The 21,097-nt window shown below is 36.1% G+C and overlaps 1 pseudogene; it reads right to left on the reverse strand.

The window, feature by feature from the left end:
* Positions 1-7,820: 7,820 nt before the first annotated feature.
* On the reverse strand, positions 7,821-11,309 carry LOC107602823 (uncharacterized; annotated as a pseudogene).
* Between the last annotated feature and the right edge of the window lie 9,788 nt (positions 11,310-21,097).

Here is a 21,097-nt window from a genome sequence, read left to right on the forward strand (position 1 = left end):
ATAGGAGAATTTTTTTTGGGGGGGGGTGGGGGTTTATGATTTGACTATATTCTACTCTCATTCAAATTTAATGAGCAGTGCATGGGACATAGCAAAATAACACGCATCCTCTTATACAAAACTAAAAAAAACTAGAAAATGTATCTAAAGAGTTAGATAATACTTAGCCTAATATAACACACCCTTTCATAGTCATTTTTTATGTTAAGTTATCATGGCAAATTAATTATTTATGTACAGGACAGCAAAAGGCACCCTACAGTGACATTGACCCTAAAGTCAAACAGCCCAATGCCTATTGAAGTTAGCTAAAGATATTTCAGTATTTCGCCTGCCCATCCAGAACTTCATTGACATGGAAATAATGCAGTGAGTTGATTAAGTAGCTTGTCTGAATGATTCGGTGAGTTGAAACGGTCCTGCGTTTTTTGTTTTCATATTTATGACACGGCATGAACACACCACAATTCTCACACTTTGCAACAACATCATTTACCCTCTTACCCCTTGTGAACAGCTGCATTTGGCTAGTCTACCTGCAAGCTGTTTATGGTTGTCAAGCTACGTAAAAACATATGGCACAACTAATAGTTCACCCACAAATTAAAATTGTCAACATTTACTCACCCTCATTGTTTCTTTCGTGACTTTCTGATTTCTAAATTCAATTTTTAGAGAATTCCCTGGTCGCTCTTTTCCATGTAATGAAAGACCAAGATGACCAAAAGGAACACCGAAAATTATCCTAGGCCTTCAAAACACTTTAGTGCACGAGTTACATGTCCTGTTCTTCTATACAGTGGCGTCTGTCATATTGTTGCACATTGGACGCTTTGCATTGATATTTTGCCGCTGGAGTCACGCAGCAAGCGTTCACAGCTGATTCAGAAGCAGCGTCGGTGTTAAGGTTTTATATAAAATATACTGTCTGTCACAAGTTTTTATCGGCATTTTGTGACAACTTCGAACGCGACTCATGATTAGCGCAATCTCGCCAGGAAAATGCTCTAATGAAATTAGAACGAAATTACAAATCCAAAGATTTTAGGTTAAAGCTGTCGAAGTCGTTGATTCAAAACTTTTTACCGGTTCAAAAACTCCAGTTCCATTTTGATACATGCAGATTTAAGTTATAATTATAGCATGATAATGTACAAAATGCAAGTGCAAGAGAAGCTGTAACTCAGTATGACCACAGTGTGGCGCAAGTCGGCAATATTTTTGAGCACCATTTATGATCTGTTTTAGGGCAACGAGATCTGCTGTGTAATAGGCTACATTACTGCATGACTCGGCTCATGCTGTATTAATAAACACCAGATGATTAATTGGCATTCTTAACTTCATATTTTAACATAAATGTAAGCCAACAGAATGAATTCACAGGCTGTTTTAGTGAAGAACATGCGATTCACATTCAAATTTAATGAGCAGTGCATGGGACATAGCAAAATAACACGCATCCTCTTATACAAAACTAAAAAAAACTAGAAAATGTATCTAAAGAGTTAGATAATACTTAGCCTAATATAACACACCCTTTCATAGTCATTTTTTATGTTAAGTTATCATGGCAAATTAATTATTTATGTACAGGACAGCAAAAGGCACCCTACAGTGACATTGACCCTAAAGTCAAACAGCCCAATGCCTATTGAAGTTAGCTAAAGATATTTCAGTATTTCGCCTGCCCATCCAGAACTTCATTGACATGGAAATAATGCAGTGAGTTGATTAAGTAGCTTGTCTGAATGATTCGGTGAGTTGAAACGGTCCTGCGTTTTTTGTTTTCATATTTATGACACGGCATGAACACACCACAATTCTCACACTTTGCAACAACATCATTTACCCTCTTACCCCTTGTGAACAGCTGCATTTGGCTAGTCTACCTGCAAGCTGTTTATGGTTGTCAAGCTACGTAAAAACATATGGCACAACTAATAGTTCACCCACAAATTAAAATTGTCAACATTTACTCACCCTCATTGTTTCTTTCGTGACTTTCTGATTTCTAAATTCAATTTTTAGAGAATTCCCTGGTCGCTCTTTTCCATGTAATGAAAGACCAAGATGACCAAAAGGAACACCGAAAATTATCCTAGGCCTTCAAAACACTTTAGTGCACGAGTTACATGTCCTGTTCTTCTATACAGTGGCGTCTGTCATATTGTTGCACATTGGACGCTTTGCATTGATATTTTGCCGCTGGAGTCACGCAGCAAGCGTTCACAGCTGATTCAGAAGCAGCGTCGGTGTTAAGGTTTTATATAAAATATAAGTCTGAAAGCAGCCCAGCAATGATTGTAAATCCCAAACAGCCAATAGTCTTGCTCAATTCTGAGCCTCATAAATGACAAGAAAACTAACAGTGTGCTCCAGGAAGTGGGAGGTGATGAGGTCGATTTTAATTAGAAGGCAGATCAATTTTTGTTTCTTTTTACCCTTTCCATTCATCTGGACTATGAATTAAACCTTTTAAAAGTCGTATTGCAGACTTGGTCTTTAAACCCAACCTCCTTTAAAGCAATGTTAATGTTGTACTTGGACCTGTAGATCCTCTGCTTAACATATAGAGATAAGGCCATTGCATGTAGAGCAGTTGTCCTCAACCTTATTGACTTGAAAGCTAACCATTATTCAACACAATTTTCAAAGACCCCACCTTTTATAGCTACTTGCTTTAATTTTTTTAATAAACAGAAACTGGGAAACAAACAAAAACAATAGTTAGTAAAGGGGAAAAATTAACTTTAATTTCTTAATTTTATGTATTTTTAGCATTTTAAGTTTATTTTAATTTCTAGGGTCGGCAGGCCATTTTGATGGTATAATTTTCTGTTTTGTGGGAAGAAATCAGGGGTGTAGCAGCCATTAGTCTTCTACATGTTCTACAAGTTCATTCCCCTACAATAGACATGTTCTACAAGTTCATTCCCCGATAGAGTTCATATTTTAGTATTATAGTTCAAGTCTCACCTCAGATAGGTCTTTCAAGGTATCCTGAAGGGGTGAGAAGTCCAAGTCACAACATCTAGCTACTGGGGTGCCTCAGGGATCAGTTCTTAGACCACTTCTCTTCTCTATCTACATGGCATCACTAGGTTCTGTCATTCAGAAACATGGCTTTTCATATCACTGCTGTGCTGATGACACTCAACTCTACCTCTCATTCCATCATGATGATCCAATGATAGCTGCTCGCATCTCAGCATGTCTAACAGACATTTCTTGTTGGATGAAGAACCTTCAACTCAAATTGCCAAGACAGAACTGCTTGTGGTTTCAGCAAACCCATAACGTCATCACAATTTCTCCATCCAACTAGGTGCATCAACAATAACACTTTCCAGGACAGCCAGGAACCTTGTACAAAACAACCACTGGCACTGCACCCCTTTACCTTAATTCAATACTTCAGACTTATGTGCCCTCTAGAAGCTTGTGTTTTGCAAGTGAACAGCGCTTTGTAGTGCTATCCCAAAAAAACACAAAAACTCTTTCATGGACTTTTATCTTAACTGTTCCCTGCTGGTGGAATGACCTGCTCAACTCATCTCAGCCACCTTCGAGAAATGTCTAAAGACACACATCTCCCAAATAAACTTGACCCTCTATCACTACAACTCTCTATTCTATTTCTATTGTATCTACTTGTTTTCTTTTTGTTTATAAAAAAACACTTGACCGTCTTAACACTAGCGTTCTCTATTCTTTTTCTATTCTATCTACTTGTTTTCTTTTTAATTATTATAAAAATAATACTAACTTGACCTCTAACACCAGGTCTATCTATTCTATCTCTTTTCTATGTCATTTTTATTCTTTTTATTTATTATTTAAAAAACCTTGCTACATACTGCGTTAGACTAAACACACACACACACACACACACACACACACACACACACACACATTTACTTAGCTATCTAAAAAGGACCGTTGCTTCCATGTACATCAGTGGTGTCACCTGTCTAAATTGCAGTGAAGCAGAAATGGACTGCTTTATTAAAGAATAAAATTCAGCTAGAGTTATATTCATCTTATTACCATGGGTCACACTCTCCATCATCATAAATATTGCACTGTAATGGTGCTAAATAACAATGACTTGAAGAACGCACCAATAAGTAAATTTAATTTGACTGGTTGTACTAATGCCACATTAGAGAATTGTGTTCAAAATGACCTTTAGTTGGCAGATTTCCTCCACTGACGTTTAAAAATGTGTGCTTTCAAACAATTACATGTAAAATGTTCACTGCATATTTCTCAGTGAATCAATGTGACACGACACGGCTTACCCCCAATTGTCACTATACAACCCCAACCCCCCTTTTTTAAGAAGTCATATCTTATATCCTTTCTCATTGCCTATAGAAGACAACGTAAAGGGATTGTTCACTCAAAAATGAAAATTCTATCATCAATTACTCACCCTCATGTCACTTGTTCATCTTTAAAATACACAGAAGATATTTTTAAAGAAATCTGAGAGATTTCTGTCCATTCCACCAAAACTCTAATGCTTCAAAGAGTTCAAAAATACATCTACTGATGTAATTGACAAAAGTCTGTAAAAATAGATCCTAATGGACAGCAATTGTCCGTATTTATTTTCTCAGGTGTTTTACCTGTTTAGAATGATGTATTGCATTTAGTTGTTTTATTGTTAACTAAAATGTTTGTAAACCTAAAGGATAATATCCTAGCAGAAAAATTAGCATTACCTTTTCCATGCGAGCACTTCAAATTTGGTAAACGGAAGCTCAAACTGTCTTTCATAATTTGTGCATCAAGGAAGACTTACTATGAGTCTGGGATGACAGGGTGAGTAATTGATAACAGTTATTTTAGGGTGAACTTAACCTTCAAGCAAAAACCATTTAAGCTTACAATATTTTTCCTGTATACAGTGCATTCGGAAAGTATTCACAGCGCTTCATTTTTTCCACATGTTGTTATGTTACAGCCTTATTCTAAAATGGATTAAATTCATAATTTTTTTTTCTCTCAAAATTCTACAAACAATACCCCATTTAACAAAGTGAAAGAAGTTTGTTTAAAAAAAAAAAAAAATTCACATGTACATAAGTATTCACAGCCTTTACTCAAAACTTTGTTGAAACACCTTTGGCACCAATGCAGCCTCAAGTCTTTTTGAGTATAATGCTACAAGCTTGGCACACCTATTTTTGGGCAGTTTCTCCCATTCTTCTTTGCAGGACCTCTCAAGCTCCTTCAGGTTGGATGGGAAGCATCGGTGCACAGCCATTTTCAGATTTTTCCAGAGATGTTCATTCGGGTTCAAGTCTGGGCCACTCAAGGACATTCACAGTTGTCCCGTAGACCACTCCTTTGTTATCCTGGCTGTGTGCTTAAGGTCGTTGTCCTGTTGGAAGATTAACCTTTTCCCCAGTCTGTGGTCCAGAGTGCTCTGGAGTGGGTTTTCATCATGGATGTCTCTGCACATTGCTGCATTCATCTTTTCCTCGATCCTGACTAGTCTCCCAGTTCCTGCCGCTGAAAAACATCCCCACAGCATGATGCTCCCACCATGCTTCACTGTAGGGATGGTTTTGGCCATGCAGGTGATGAGCAGTGCCTGGTTTCCTCCAGAAACGATGCTTGGAATTGAGGTTCATCAGACCAGAGAATCTTGTTTTTCACAGTCTGAGAGTTCTTTAGGTGCTTTGTTGCAAATTCCAAGTGGGTTTTCATGAGTCTTCACTGAGGAGAGCATTGAGTTCGGTCTGGTTGGGTTGACTAGTGCTACAGTGATGTTTGTCCTTCTGTAAGTTCTCCCATCTGCATATATGTTCATGGAGCTCAACTAGAGTGACCGTCAGCTTCTTGGTTACCAGTCTAACCAAAGCCTTTCTCCATCAATTTCTAAGTTTGGCGAGATGGTCCTCACTGCAGAACACAAGATCCAGGGGGCGTGGTTGGATCCAGATCCAACTCTTCCCACATTACATACCCAAGCCTACCCATCTCCACCCCCTGATCCCTAAACCCACCCATCTCCACCCCTAAACCTACCCATCTCCACCCCTAAAACCTACCCATCTCCACCCCTAAAACCTACCCATCTCCACCCTCCTGGATCTTGTGTTCTGCAGTGAGGGGCTACGGAGTTTGGCCAGGAGGTCAGCTCTAGGAAGAGTCCTAGTTGTTCCAAACTTCTTACAATATTGATAATGGAGGCTACATGCTACTGTGAACCTTCAATGCAGCAGAATTTGTTTCCGAACTCTTCTCCAGATCTGTGTCTTGACACAATCCTGTCTCTGAGCTCTACAGGCAGTTCCTTTGACCTCAGGGCTTGGTTTTTGCTCTGATATACACTGTTAACTGTGGGACCTTTCCCAATCATGTCCAATCAACTAAATTTACCACAGATGGACTCCAATCAGCTTGTAGAAACATCCCAAGGATGATCAGTGGAAACAGGATGCACCTGAGCTCAGTTTTGAGTGTTTTGAGTTGACTTATGTACATGTGATTTTTTTGTTTTTTTATTTGTAATAAAGTTGCAAAGATTTTAAACAGACTTCTTTCACGTTGTCATTATGGGGTATTGTTTGTAGAATTTTGAGGAAAATTATTAATTTAATCCATTTTGGAATAAGACTGTAACATAACAAAATGTGGAAAAAGTGAAGCGCTGTTAATACTTTCCGGATGCACTGTATTATCTATATGATGATAGCAGTTTGGGAACACAAGCACTTCCTATTAGTAACAGATTAACTTTTTATGGTGGAGCAATATCTTCCAGCTGTTATGGCAAGTTATCAGATCCAAAATTGCTAAACTAAGACCAAAGCAAAAATACTGCTGAAGAGAACTCCTGTCAAGATGCTAAGTTATTAAAATGCCTGAAAAAAGACAGTCGTGGCTTTTGTAAGACAGGGCATAAGAAAAGTTCATGCCAAGGCTTAACACATGTAATGTGATTACTTGAGATTTGGATTATTATAAGGGGCTGGCTTATAGTTGTGCTGCTTTGGTAGATCAGAACCGGATTACATCTGCACTGTACTGAATTATTCCGTAGTGAGAGACAGTTGGTGTGTTCATAGATCATCTAAGCACTGTGTAAATAACTAATTGTGACTGCTACTTTTATGTAACATGCAATATGTGACTGTCATTTATTCAGACTACACTAATGGTGCAGATTTAAACCTGCCAAGAAGAGGATGATGACGAGGAGAAAAAGAGAGTGGGATCTGTTTATTTAGCACATGCTCCTTCAAATCTACACGTTAACAATATTGAATTTTTAAAACCTACAGAGTCACATATCTATTGTGAACATCATTATGTAAACTTTATGCCTGTTACACTGTATGTGTACAGATTATAGTGTACATTTTTTTCTGATGTAGAGAAATTTGAAGTTTGCATTGTGTGATTTTTAAACTCAACATGAATAAAATAAAAACACTTTTAAACACGTGGTCAACCTACAACCATGTCTGTAATGTAAATAGTGCTCATATTAAATGTAATGAAAAAAGTATTAAAACTATTTTATAATTAACAAAATAATATCACGTAGATAAAATACAAAATAAATGTAACTTTCCTGGGAACAACTCAGGAAAGAGTACAAATGAAATCGAGCCAGAGACTCGAGACATTAGCTGTACAGTACAGTATTTTTTGTGCAAAATGCTCGACCTTTTTAATTTTACCTTGGTCTAGATCAGTTTAGCAATCATTTTGGCTAAGATTATATTTCTCAAAAGGCATTCTTTATTTTTCAGATGTTAGATTTCTCACATCTGCATAATTATAATAAAATCATGTCATCAGTGAGGCCTTAACAAACCTGAAAGCTTCAAAGTCCGGGCAACATTCGGTATCAGTTTTTGCTCAAAGTCCCACATTCTTTTGTCCACAAACAGTTGCTTTTTAGTAAGATTCACCTGCACTGGTTCTCTCACATGCACCATCCAAGACACATGAAATGCTACACGGTGAATATATCCATAGTTTTGCAATGAGGTATGTACTGAGGTTTGCTGCACCTTCCTTGGGTTGGCAATCATCTTTGTGGGATTGTAAATGTTCTTTCGATTAGGTTCTCTGTAAATGTGCTCCATGATATTAACACCAGGAATATTATTCCATTCTGCTCGTTTGAATTTCCCACTCTCCTCAAACTGTGTTGTGGGAAAAACGTGGCTCTCAAAAAGAAATACACTTATTCTGGGATAAGCAGACTGGAGGTCCTCCATTAGAGATGGTAAACTGGTGTGTTTATAAGGCATGATGATTTCATCAATGTCATTCAGGAGAACATACTTTGACTGGTACATGTGCCTGTAAATGCACTCGTTGAGTGTTACTAACTGACCATAATAATGGACGTCACCCTTGTGCTCCTGGAAGTTCCAGCCTGATGCAGGGTTCAGAAACTGGTCGATAGGCCATGGAACGATCTCCAGTATCCCCTCTGTTTCATAATGTTTTAAGAGCTTTTCCAAGTCTGGTCCACAACTAATTTTATAGATGACCACATGCTGTACACCCATACTTGTACATACTTGTACATTTCCATTGTTTGAACAAATTGCAGTACATTGTTGTAGTCACCAAAAAGGTTGGAGATGCAAACGGTAAAGTTATACTTAAAAGTGTTCATTCTGACACAATTTTTTATTGGCAGATACTCTGTAGCACTGTTATCTGAATCTTTAGTTGATATAAGGACGTGTGTTGCATTTTGCATGTGCCTTTACAAATCACATCTGAGACATGAAACGGGAAGCCAAAATGGTCGTCGTGTATCTGGACCTCAGTGTGAACAGTATTGCAGACTTGTTCAGCGCTGCAGTGAACACAGTAAAGTGGCTGAAGACTGTTTCTGTTGATTGTACTGATGACTCGAATGACCCCATCCAGTCTGTGGTCGATAAACACAGACACCATGAAATGCTCAGTGTCTTTGATGGGTGTTATCGAATTTAAAGGGTCTGTGATTTTACATGTATTACAGAAGGCATGCTCTGAGTCTTTGATGGGCATTACACTTGGCAACAGAAACATTACACTTCTGAAATCAGCATACCAAGCTCCTGATGATTTAGCAAATGTTAAAGAAATCCTGCACTTGTCACAAAACTGCAAATTCAACAAAGAGATAAAAAAATCATAGTTGCTTTGACCATTCCCGCCAAATAGAAAATAGCAAAATAAGATGAAAAATAGACACAGTACCTTATATATCACAATATAGTAATTTTTAGAGACTGATTCCAATGCAAAATCAGATGTCGAGCTCTTTTTGTTTGATATGAGTGTGTATGTATTAATAATTTTTGTATTAAGCAAGTTGTGCGGTTGTCTGTGTATAGGTGGTACCATCACATTTAGAGACTTTGACCTCAAAGATAACAACTTTTGTTTAACTGAGGAAGGATTATAAAAGGGAACACTAAACAAGAGACAGCACTAAATTAAACTTCAAACTGTTTTTAATGGCCTGTTATTGAGCCTATTTTATTAATAGTCTCATTGTTGGTCTTATACAATTAATACGTGCATGATAATAACAAAAAAGTTTTGATTTGTTGTATTGAAAGATAAATAAATAATTTTTAAAAACTTGTTTCGAATCTTGACTGTTTTCATTTCTGTCTTAATGTTTTTCATAATTGTTGAATATTGTATTTTACTCAGAAATATTAATATTATAGAAGAAAAATGACTTGATGAAAAATGCTGATGTCATTGACCCGTTTGTAAATGGGTCAAATTACTTTTTCATGTTGCCAGTATATTTTTGTGTTGTCACAAAATCAGTTTTTTTAGAAGCAATTAGAAATCATGATCATAGCACCCACATTCCTGAAGTGTACTGTAGTAAGATGTAAATTATTAACAGAAAAAAGAAAAATCAACACTTCACTTCTAATATGCTTACACTATATGACATACATAAAAAAAAAAACATGTTTATAATAATAAATTCAAGTACAAAATTTAAATAATTCAAAATTCAGATTCAATGTTCACAGAAGCCTCTGCATGGCATTTTTCATGTTTTAATATGTTTTAGTTACAATATATGTATTTCTGTTCATTCCCATTCTTCATGCAAGGTTCTCTTTAAGTTATGAACAAATGTTATCTGTGGCAAGTTACATGAGCTTAGCCTCTATTTTAAGACTGTGTTTTAAGAACTAGTCTGACTAACTAGCAGTCAAGGAGTAATGAGTCTTATTTTTCCGAGTCAATCTAGACCAATTTACGTTTTGATGTAAGCGACTTTTAGAAAGTAATACCAAAAAATACAAAAAATAAAATAAAAATAAAATAGTTGATGACTGATAAGACTAACCATTTTATGCAATGGGTGCAGGTCTTTAATAACACTATCAAAACAGTAGCAAAAAAAAAAAAAAAAAAAAATATATATATATATATATATATATTTATATAATTTATTCTGAAACATTTAGCATAATGTTTTATAAATGTATTTACTTCTTGTTTCAGATAGCTCAGAGAACATTCGGTAACACTTTAGTATAGGGACCACTTCTCATTGGTTAGTATTAACCAATTCTCACTATTAACTAGTTGCTTATTAGCATGTATTTTATTAACATATTCCATATTCTACATCCCTAATTCTACGCAATACCCTAATCTTAACAACTACCTTATGAACTACCTTAATGTTCTTTCTAATGTTCACATAACCAAGAAAAAACATTTTAAATGTTCTGAAAACATTCAGAAATAACATTTACATTCTTAGAACATATTTTTGTTAGCAGGATTATTATGTATTGATGTAATGTCGCGCATATATGAAAATGATAATATATGCATTGAAAATATTGCTTATTTTGAGTTATTTTACTTACATTAAACTTTTTGAACATGTATCGAATATATTGTCAGAAGACTGAGAAATACTGCAGTATAATGTTGTTTAACTAAACCGCCCAGTCTGGGTCAGTGGATGGTTTACAGTACAGAGGTTCAAAGCGATTTATGCAACTCTCTATTACTTGCAGCATCATTACTTTAGTTCATAAATCCAGTTACTGCCAGCCAGCCTCATTGGCCCTTCATGATGTAAAGTGTGGGTGAGAGTGTGAGTGGAGGAAATAAATGGAGATTCTTCTCTCTCTGACAGGCAGAGGGGTCTGACAGCATTTCTGGATTTAAATGAACACAGAACTCTCTGTACTGTCAAGCTATCACCACCTACCATTCATCTTAAGTCCATAACGTCGGTTTACTTGGTCTCCATGGAGAGCTGCCCTCAGCATGCCATTTCTCATCCTTGGAAAAAACACTATCTACATTGCAATTTTTGGCTTTTGCGTAGTCGAGGTAACCATGGATACTGCAGACATTCTTCATCAAGAGGTAGGAGATTGGTGTTTGATTGTGCATTGTCTGGATTACATTCATTTGAATGTTTTGACCCTTAGAGATCGTTTACTTTATAGATTTTTAGCACTAGGATTTCTCGTCACCATCAGCAGTTCAGTTGATATTACTTGAGTAAGAGCAAGATGCCAAAAACATAGCCAAACTCTGGGTGAACAAGAAAAGGACTTTCACCTTCACTGACTTTTGGGCAAAAGGATAAGGGATAGGAAACACAATCCCACCCTCTGTCCATGTGCCAAGTCACCCTGGCAAGATATTTCACCAAGCATCACCATAGACAGAGGTCGCGTTCATTAAGGGCTGCAGATTCTAACTTTCAGGCTTCAGTAAGCCTTTATGCTTTCAGCAAAGACTCACTGGTGAACCAAATTTCCTGAAAATTTCCTGATGGATCCAGCTAGCTATATAGCTAACTAGACATAAAAGAGTTCTTACATATGATTAATGTCTGTTAATCAGTTCAAATTTATGGAACGATATTCCGGACAATTTTCAAATAGAATAGCAAATTGTATTTTCAATTGCGTTTTCAATATGTGGACGCATAAATTGTGACATAATCCAAATGCAATTGCAAATCCTGCATTAGCTTTTGCATTTTCGCTTTCGTGAACGCACAGTGACTGCCAAATTTCAAATGAAAAAGCAAAGTCCATTTGCAACTGTATTTCCCATGTCTTAGGAGTTACGAGCCTGTCATATTTAAATAGCAATATTAATTACCAGTCTGCTTTTTCACTCTCGCTGCGTCGCGCATGTAATCTATTGCAATGAAATAATTTCAAACTCTCATTTGATTTTTGTGCATTATATACCACTCAAAAATCCCACAGGCATTTTACTGCTCTTTTAAAATTTTGTTCAGTTCTCTGAGGTCCATTTATACTGTTATCAAGATTTTTACACCAAAAACACCATCATTTAGAACTAATAGGCTATTTTCTGTCCTCCATTTGAATAGTCGTACAGACTCGGATGTAAATGCCCACTGGTAAACACATAAATATTCAGTACATATCAAACGATCTGTAATAACAGACAAAGCAATAGTAATAAAAACAGTTACTCACACTTGTGTGTTGTGACATTACTGTTGGATCCAATATAGTCGGCACAGCATCGTCTTTTAGTTTCAATTATTCTGAAAATTCTGCGTCGAATTGTGCCTTGTTTATAAACGAATCTGTGGTAAAATGAAGTGAACAAAGGACCAAGTTCTTACTTACATGGTCTGGAACTTCGTTAAGAATAAAGTTAATCAAATATAGTTTATCGATTGGTTTCTGCATTGTAGACTTGCGTTTGGCGCTCTTGTTATTTACACTATTGCGAATTGGTGGGCGAGGCTAAACAGGCAGTGATGTAGAAGCAGGCGTTGATCTTCTTCTGTGGAGGTGGTGTTTAGCCACACTGTTACATCATAAAATAGCATATTCCACAAGCTGTCATTTTGGCAGATTGGCTTCATTTGTAAGCTGTTTTTAGACTAATGAGAAAGTTTTGAGTTTTGAAACTTACAGGATATTTTAATAGTACAATGACCTCTTATATATGTCAAAAGATCAAGGCAATTTTGATTTCTCAGTTCATGACCCCTTTAATGTAATATTTTAGTAAAAAAAGAGTACATTTCAGTAAATATTGCTGTTTATTATTATGTACTGTTCTGCATAAATGGAAGTGATTAAATATGATTCTTCATTGTGTTCATTTAATGGTAAACTAAATGAGAATGTTTCTTCTTTGTGTTCAGACAGTGAAAAAAAAACATGCCTTGATCATTTTAAATTAAATTTGGTAACACTTTACTTGAAGGGGTGTGCATAAGACTGACATGACACCTTCATAATCATGACATGACACATGTCATGAATATGAAGGAGGTTTTATGCATGTTTATGACAACTGTCATTAAGTGTCATTCGCTCAGTTATGTCATTTTTAATGCAAATATGACATTATTTGACCTAACCCTACCCCTACCCTTACCCCTAACCATAGCCCATAACAGAGACATCTCAAATAATGTCATCTTTGCATTAAAAATTACATAACTGAGCGAATGACACTTAATGACAGTTGTCATAAACATGCATAAAAAACTTCATATTCATGACATGAGTCATGTCATGATTATGTATGTGTCATGTCATGATTATGAAGGTGTCATGTCAGTCTTATGCATTACCGTATTGGCCCGAATTAACCTTAAATTTTACGGTATTTTACTTGCTGTGCAAAGGTTGCCCAGAAGAAAGGAGTGTAAAAAACATGCTAATGAAATGCTGCACAACAAAGTCCCCAGTGAGTCCCTTCACTTTAGCGCAGTACCTAACCTTTACTCAAACACATTCTGCTTTCTGTTGTCCCACTCTAATGCACTTTCCCTTCCTTCTCTTCCTTAATGGTGCTGCAGATGTAGAAGGAAAAAGTATCAAATTTAAATAAAACATGTCATATACAACATGCTGTTCTCATTCAGCATGGATAGTCAATTAGGTTATTATGTACAGATTTCTAACATCATATGGTGTATAATATAATCTCATATGAGACGTCATGCAGAAAATCATCAGCTGAGAAAAGGAGGAAACTTGTCAGCTCTATTATTTTTTTACTACCTTCATGCACCTCGCTTTTACACAAGGTAGTCATTAGCAAATGCCCTTGTGATGTCTGCACCCAGCAAGAGCTCCGCTTAAAGAAACAGCTGGTCTTTTACCAAAGTTGCAGCTAGGAATATATTGCATTATAATATATTATAGAGCACAAAAAGCAGAGAATCAAAAGCAGATACATTTTTAAAGTGTATAATGTGTCCATTAAAATAATGCATGTACAATTTTGTTATGTCACTTGAAAATGTTACTGGAACAGGTTAGTGACCTCAACAGGTGGGAATGTGGTTAAAAAGCGTTTTTCATAATCAGAGATAAACAGATCAACAGGCTTGAACATAATGACTCAGCATGAGGAGGATGAAAAATCAATATATGCAAAACCCCTCAAGGCATCACTGGCTGCTCTTCACTAGCAGTACATTATAATTCCAGATCATCTGGATCTTTCTAGCTGTGATTTTGCTTGTACAGTTGTTAGGTGATTAAGTGACTGCTTATGAAAGTAGTAAATGGCAGTAATTACTGTTCTTGTCAGAAGGACGGAGCTGCAGTCTGGTTATTAGATCAAACTGTATGTGGACCCTGTATTTTTTGTTAATGAATCATGTTAAGGTTGCTCAAACGTGGGAGTAAATATGACTGAACACTACTTGACTTACATGCATATTTATTGTTATATAAAACAGCATAGCAATAAACTACAATTTTTTAAATCAGTCAGTTTGAGTCAATGACAGGTACAAAAGAAAAGAAAATCAATAGTAGTGTTAAGATTTACTGTTTACATCTTTAGGATTATTTTCAAAAATGTAAAGGCAAATTATAACAATTTATGATTTAAAAAAAAATTGTATATTTAAAAATATAATTGAATGTTAATTAATAAATATCATTAGGTTGCATTTTACGACATGAACTCGCCTAGCATTTTCGTAAGAAGATCAAATTATCTGATTTTTAAAGAAATGTATTGACTTGTGTTAAAATTTTCATGTATTATGTTTTTTCCCTGCATATTTCTGCATTTTGGTCACACTGCACGATTCTGATTTGGCAGACATAAGTGTTTCAAATATTAATAAGCTGTTAAATTTATTTATTTATTATATTCCTTAAGGCATTTCTCTTCAAGATTTGAATTCCTTTTTTTTATTATGATATCATAAAAAAAGCAAAACAAAAAAAAAATCCGTTTAACAGGCTCATCATAGAAGAGGTTGAAATCACTGAAGGCATGAATTGCGTTTTTAAATAAAATAAAATCACATTATTGACCTAACTATTATATTTGTTTTCCTCATTTGCTGTTGTTAAATTAATCATTCTACCATAAGATATCTTGTTTACTCATAAGGATTATGTATCAGTCAGTTAGAAGCTGTTCAAACGGCCGTCGACTTTGTTTTGAACACTCTAATGGTGTAAACCTGATTGATCCTCTGTAGTACAGGCCTCTTATCAACAAGAGCAGGATTTGCAGCCAGGACATTGATCTTCCTCTTCCTCCAAAGAGTCTCTGGAGCAGCTGAGACACCTGCTAGCATGCGGCTGATGGACAGCCTCTAATTCCTGCGTGCTCCTTGGAAGGAGTTGCATCATTCATGCCTTGAAAGATCAAAGTCTGTAGCTGAGCTTCTCTTCATGGCTCTGTGGCAGGGCCCTGGGTCCTCACACCTTGTGCATTATGGGAACGGCTCCTGTCATGCTGCATCATTTCAAATCCATATGGGAGCAGACAGATGGTGGGCAGGCTAAACCAACAGGAAGCTGGGTTGCCATGCCAATAACAGCGATGAGTTCTCGCTATAACAAAGAAGGACAGAGGCATAGTAGCCTACAGTAGGAACAGTGTATTTTATTACTGCATGTGAAATGTATTGCTTTAGAGTTCAACAGTCACCGCCCACTTCCTCAGCAACCTTGCATCCGTATATATTTTTCATCTGTTCATTTTCTCCATAGGGATTTTAAAAATAGTCAGCAAGTGCCTTGAACCAAACCAGCCGCTCCAAAATGAATCATACAAACTTGTATTTAAAGCAAAACAAAGTATTTGAAAAAGGACTATGAAGTATGAAGCCATAATCATTTAATTAAAAAAATGATACAATATAAAACTAGTGATGTATATTAATAATTATAAGCATAAAACGATTTACCGTATTGGCCCGAATATAAGACGACCCCCCTTTTTCCAGATGTACCTTTTGGAAAAAGGCTTTTTAAAAACCAAATCTTGTTTTTTCTCAGTAAAACACATTTTGTCTTCAATTATTTTCATATTGCATATTTTTCCTATTTTAATTTTTGTTTTGAAAGTATGGTAAAAACTGGTAAAATGTACCAACAATCTCATTTAAAAAATATGCACTTTTTGATATACAAAAAAAAAACAGGTAGCCCATCTGAATTAGGACATTTAGGCTATCCATCTAATAGTAGCCTACCAAAATCTTATTAACAGTAGAAGTTCAAACTTACTTTAGTCTTCAATTCTGGGTACTGTCTTACGTTTTAAAATCACAAAGAGAGTTTGGTCATTACATTACGTATTTCATGGCACACTCGTTTTATGCGTATTTGGCGCCACCTATTGTTGTGGGTTATTATTATTGACATGTCAAAGTTTAGACCCTGAATATAAGATGACCGCGTTTTTTCAGATGTATTTCCAAGAAAAAAAACATTGTCTTATATTCGGGTCAATACGGTACTACTTTTCATTACATGCATTTCATTCCTGAATGAATCAGAGTTTTTGAATCGGTTGAGTGATTCAAAGACTCTAAAGGGCTACGTTTCACTTCACTTATAGACACACACTTGCAAACTTCCCTAGGCACTTCCCCTCGGGGGAATCCCAGCTGTCATTCTGAAGTGTGTTCCACTTAAGTGAACGAGGGAAGTTTATATGGACAGACTCTCAACTCCTCGATTTTGACCAAGGGAGTCTACTTCATATGCACACTTCGGGATAGTCCAGATATGCCACCACAGATCACATTTAATTTACCCCCACCCCAAACAACTCTATGATATATGAATTCTTTTTACTATATACATATAACACAGCATCAATTCGTAAGCGGAAAAACTCAACTAAACTCCATTGTGGATTTCAAGTGATCAAGGGCTTAAGACTTTCCAGTTCAGCCTATTGCAAGGTTTCCACCAGTACAATGATGTACATCCAAGTGAACGAGATGGAGGGAAGTGGGAGGGAAGGGCATTAAAAAAAAACAAGCGGAATACAGCCGTGATCATCACTTGCTTATGTCCTGAATGAATCAGTGTGTTTAAACAAGTCAGTTGAGTGTATCGCTCAATGACTCGCTCATAAAGACAGTCACTTACCGCCACCTACTGGTGCATGTTGCATACAAGGCACATACTGAATGCACAAACACTGACAAGCGGACAAGTGGACAAGCTTATGGTTAGTGTCGTTCTTCTACGGAAGCATGCCCATCTGATTTTGCAAAGCAGAAGTAAGCTGTTTTCTTTAAATGTGCTTTCTTTTAAAATACTTTTGATTCATTAGCTGCTATAGATAAATAACTAGAAGAATAACAAAGTACAGTAAACAGTACATTTATTAAATGGATAGTTCACCCAAAAATTAAAATTCTGTTATTAATTACTCACCCTCATGTCGTTCCAAACCCGTAAGACCTTTGTTCATCTTCGGAACACAAATTAAGATATTTTTGATGAAATCCAAGAGCTTTCTGACCCTGCATAGACAGCAATGCAGCTACCGGTTTCAAGGCCCAGAAAGGTAGTAAGGACATGGATAAAATAGTCCATGTGACATCAGTGGTTCAACCATAATGTTATGAAGCTACGAGAATACTTTTTGTGCACAAAGAAAACAATAAATAACAACTTTATTGAACAATTTATTTTCTTCCATGTCAGTCTTCAACGCAAATTCACGACACATTCCTCTGCTTGTAAACAAGGCACAGCGCATCCGGGTTCTACGTCAGAATGCCAGCTCCTGCATCAATCGTGAATGCACATCGAATACTGACTCGGGAAAAAAAATTGTTGAATAAAGTTGTTATTTTTGTTTTCTCTGTGCACAAAAGGTGGGTCAACTATCCCTTTAACGTTACAAACCAATGTGTTTATGATAAGAAATTAAAACAATATAACAACAAATACCTGTTTGTAAAATAAAGCAGTATAACAGGCTGTTTTTGTATAGCTAAAATAACTGGAAGTGAATGACAACGGAAGCCTCGCACAATCAAGTTACAAATGGCTGCTTTGCTCTCTAACCTAAATTCTGCTTAGTGTTGTGCTTAAGAACACCACTTACCAATAAGCCTGTAAAACACTGGCTTGTTGTTTAAATCAAGTTTACATCCTGATAAACTCATCATAGTCACCTTCAGACTACTAAAAGCCTTTATATCCTCAGTGCCCTTTCCAAACATCTTTCCGGCTATAAGATATGATGAACATGGCAGCCCTTAGCTCAGCAGTCTTGTCTCTGCCAATTCATTTCTCCTGTGCTTTCCAAAAGGTACCTCTTCCACAGACACTGTCATGTGATCTTACTGGTGACACTGTAATGAGGTTGCTATCAGTAGGACAGAACCATAAATTCAGCTCGCACAGAAAGAGAAGGCACAGAGAAAGAGGGAGAGAGAGGCTCAGGTGTAGTCGTGGCCTCGATTGGCCTCAGAACAGCTGAAGGGTCATAAGAGCTAAGAGAGTTATCACTCAGATGACTGAAGCACTGATATTATGAGTTATATATCTCACTCAGTGAGCCCTACTGGAGAAGAAATGAATATGCAAAACTGAAAAACACAAGCGCAAGCTTTTCTATGTGCTGCAGGACACGGAAAACAAGCACTGATACTAGGTCATATCTGTGTAATATCTAAGTGCCTCAAGCAAAACTCGGAATATCTTTCAAAGATGTGATGCCACTAATCCTGTAAATTCTGGAAATGGGATTGTATGACTTGTTAACATGGCTTTGCTTCCTGGCAGGACTGATAAGCAGAACCTGTGTGATCTTACTCCCAGACAAATCCATTTTTACAAGCTGCAGGTTTGTGCATGTTGCTCAAATATAGTTTTTAATTGCACCATCCTTCAAAAACAACCTTTTTGTAAAAGTCTCTGTTCCTGTGGCACGAACACAAAACACACTAAAATAATGCAACTAATTAAATAACATTAACTAATTAAAAACAACATAAAATATTTCAATTCAGTTAAGGTTCACACAGGGCATTTTGGGAACGACCTGTCTTCATAAATTATATAAAAACAAAATTAAAAGTAAATGTATAACGGTACCTTTTAAAATCTATATAAATTCCTTATAAAATCAATTTTAATGTTTCCCTCTGAAAAACATGTTCTACAATATTTTACAGTAAAATTACATACATCATCCTGAATATATTATTGGTTTTATATTGTACAAAGGTAGCATAAAATTAACCAATTGTCAGACTTTTATGTAACTGTCACGATACTGCTGTTAGGGAGACGAAGCCACAACGAAGATGAACAACAAATCCTTTTAATGCTAGGAAAACACAACCAAAAAGTCCAATGGGGTGACAGTAACATTTTTATATAGCATTTTTAATGTACAAAATAACAGTGTATTTGATATAATTTCATGTTACTACACTGTGCTCTCTGTTTCTCCTCTTATTATGAATATTCAAAAAAATAGAATAATGATGAGGTTTCATAGTATGAAAAAAGACAATAAAAAAATAGAAGAAAGAAGCCTTGAGACAAAGAACAGAGGCTGAGTCACACCTCAGCAAACAAATGCAATAGAGACCAGGAGGAAAATAGATAAGACACAAAACAATAACATGTCAGCTGTCAGCAGTGTTTTGCACTGTAATGGCAATGACAGTCTGGGAAAATAGTGCTTATCAAACACATTTTTCACTGCATTAGGAAGGAATGCAATTGCTCCAGTAGAACAGTTCACCACATTACAAGTCTGTCAGTCATTTTAAAGTTGTAAGATGTACACAAGCAAAATATAAAGCAATTCAATTTTCACTCTGTGGGAGTCGAACAGCTGGATTTACGGCTACAATAATGCTATTTAATTGACCAACAAGCCTGGTCTTGTATGGCTTGCTCCCATGGCTCACACTCACAGCAAATGTGCATTTTACTCATGATTCTAGTAAGCTGGTGTCCTCATTTAGTGGGCCATAATTTCAGTATATGTTCACAGAACATGCTTTTTTTGTTATAATTGATTAAACAGCACACAAAATCAGCCACTGATTAAACTAATGCGGACATCAATGCCATCTATGTCTCACTTGATCCCTTAAGTTGTACTGTGCTGTTGTGCACTTCTGTTTTAAGCCAATTGAATAAACAGGCAGGTCAGTGCAAGTAAAGGACTATTCTTAGATAGGAAGGAAATGCTGAGGTTAGTTTGCCCAACAAAATCATTATTATGGGTCATTCTCAAAAAGAGAAAAAAAAAGAAAAAAAAAAGTGAATTCCGACTTACAGTTTTCTGTTAAGTTTTGTTCCTTAAAAATTATTTAATATTATTTATTAGCATTTTTAGCACATTTTTCTTTTCTTTTATATCATAAATGAAGCAAGACTTATAATATCAATGACAAATTCTCATTAAACAAATTTCACATCAACAGCATCTGAAAACACACACACACACACACACACACACACACACACACACACATATATATACACATACATATATATATATATATATATATACTGTATATTCACATAAACACATAAACATGGGAGTTGACTGCCAATGAAAAATACACTATATCACTGTATATGGCAATGAAATATCACTATAGTCTCTGCATAAGGCAATAAAGCTGTAGCCTCCAAGTATCAAAACTGGTTTGAAAGTGGTCTATTACTGACAGAGACCTATTTCAGCTTGACAGAGTCCTTGATCAACGTCAAAAATGAATTCACTCATGCATGATGAGGGAGTATGTATTGAGCTAGAAATGGCTTTTGCTACTTCCAGACCAAAAGAAAACAGCTGATAATTT

Source organism: Sinocyclocheilus grahami, unplaced genomic scaffold, assembly GCF_001515645.1.
Source record: "Sinocyclocheilus grahami isolate Dianchi unplaced genomic scaffold, SAMN03320097.WGS_v1.1 scaffold336.1, whole genome shotgun sequence".
Classification (NCBI taxonomy): domain Eukaryota; kingdom Metazoa; phylum Chordata; class Actinopteri; order Cypriniformes; family Cyprinidae; genus Sinocyclocheilus; species Sinocyclocheilus grahami.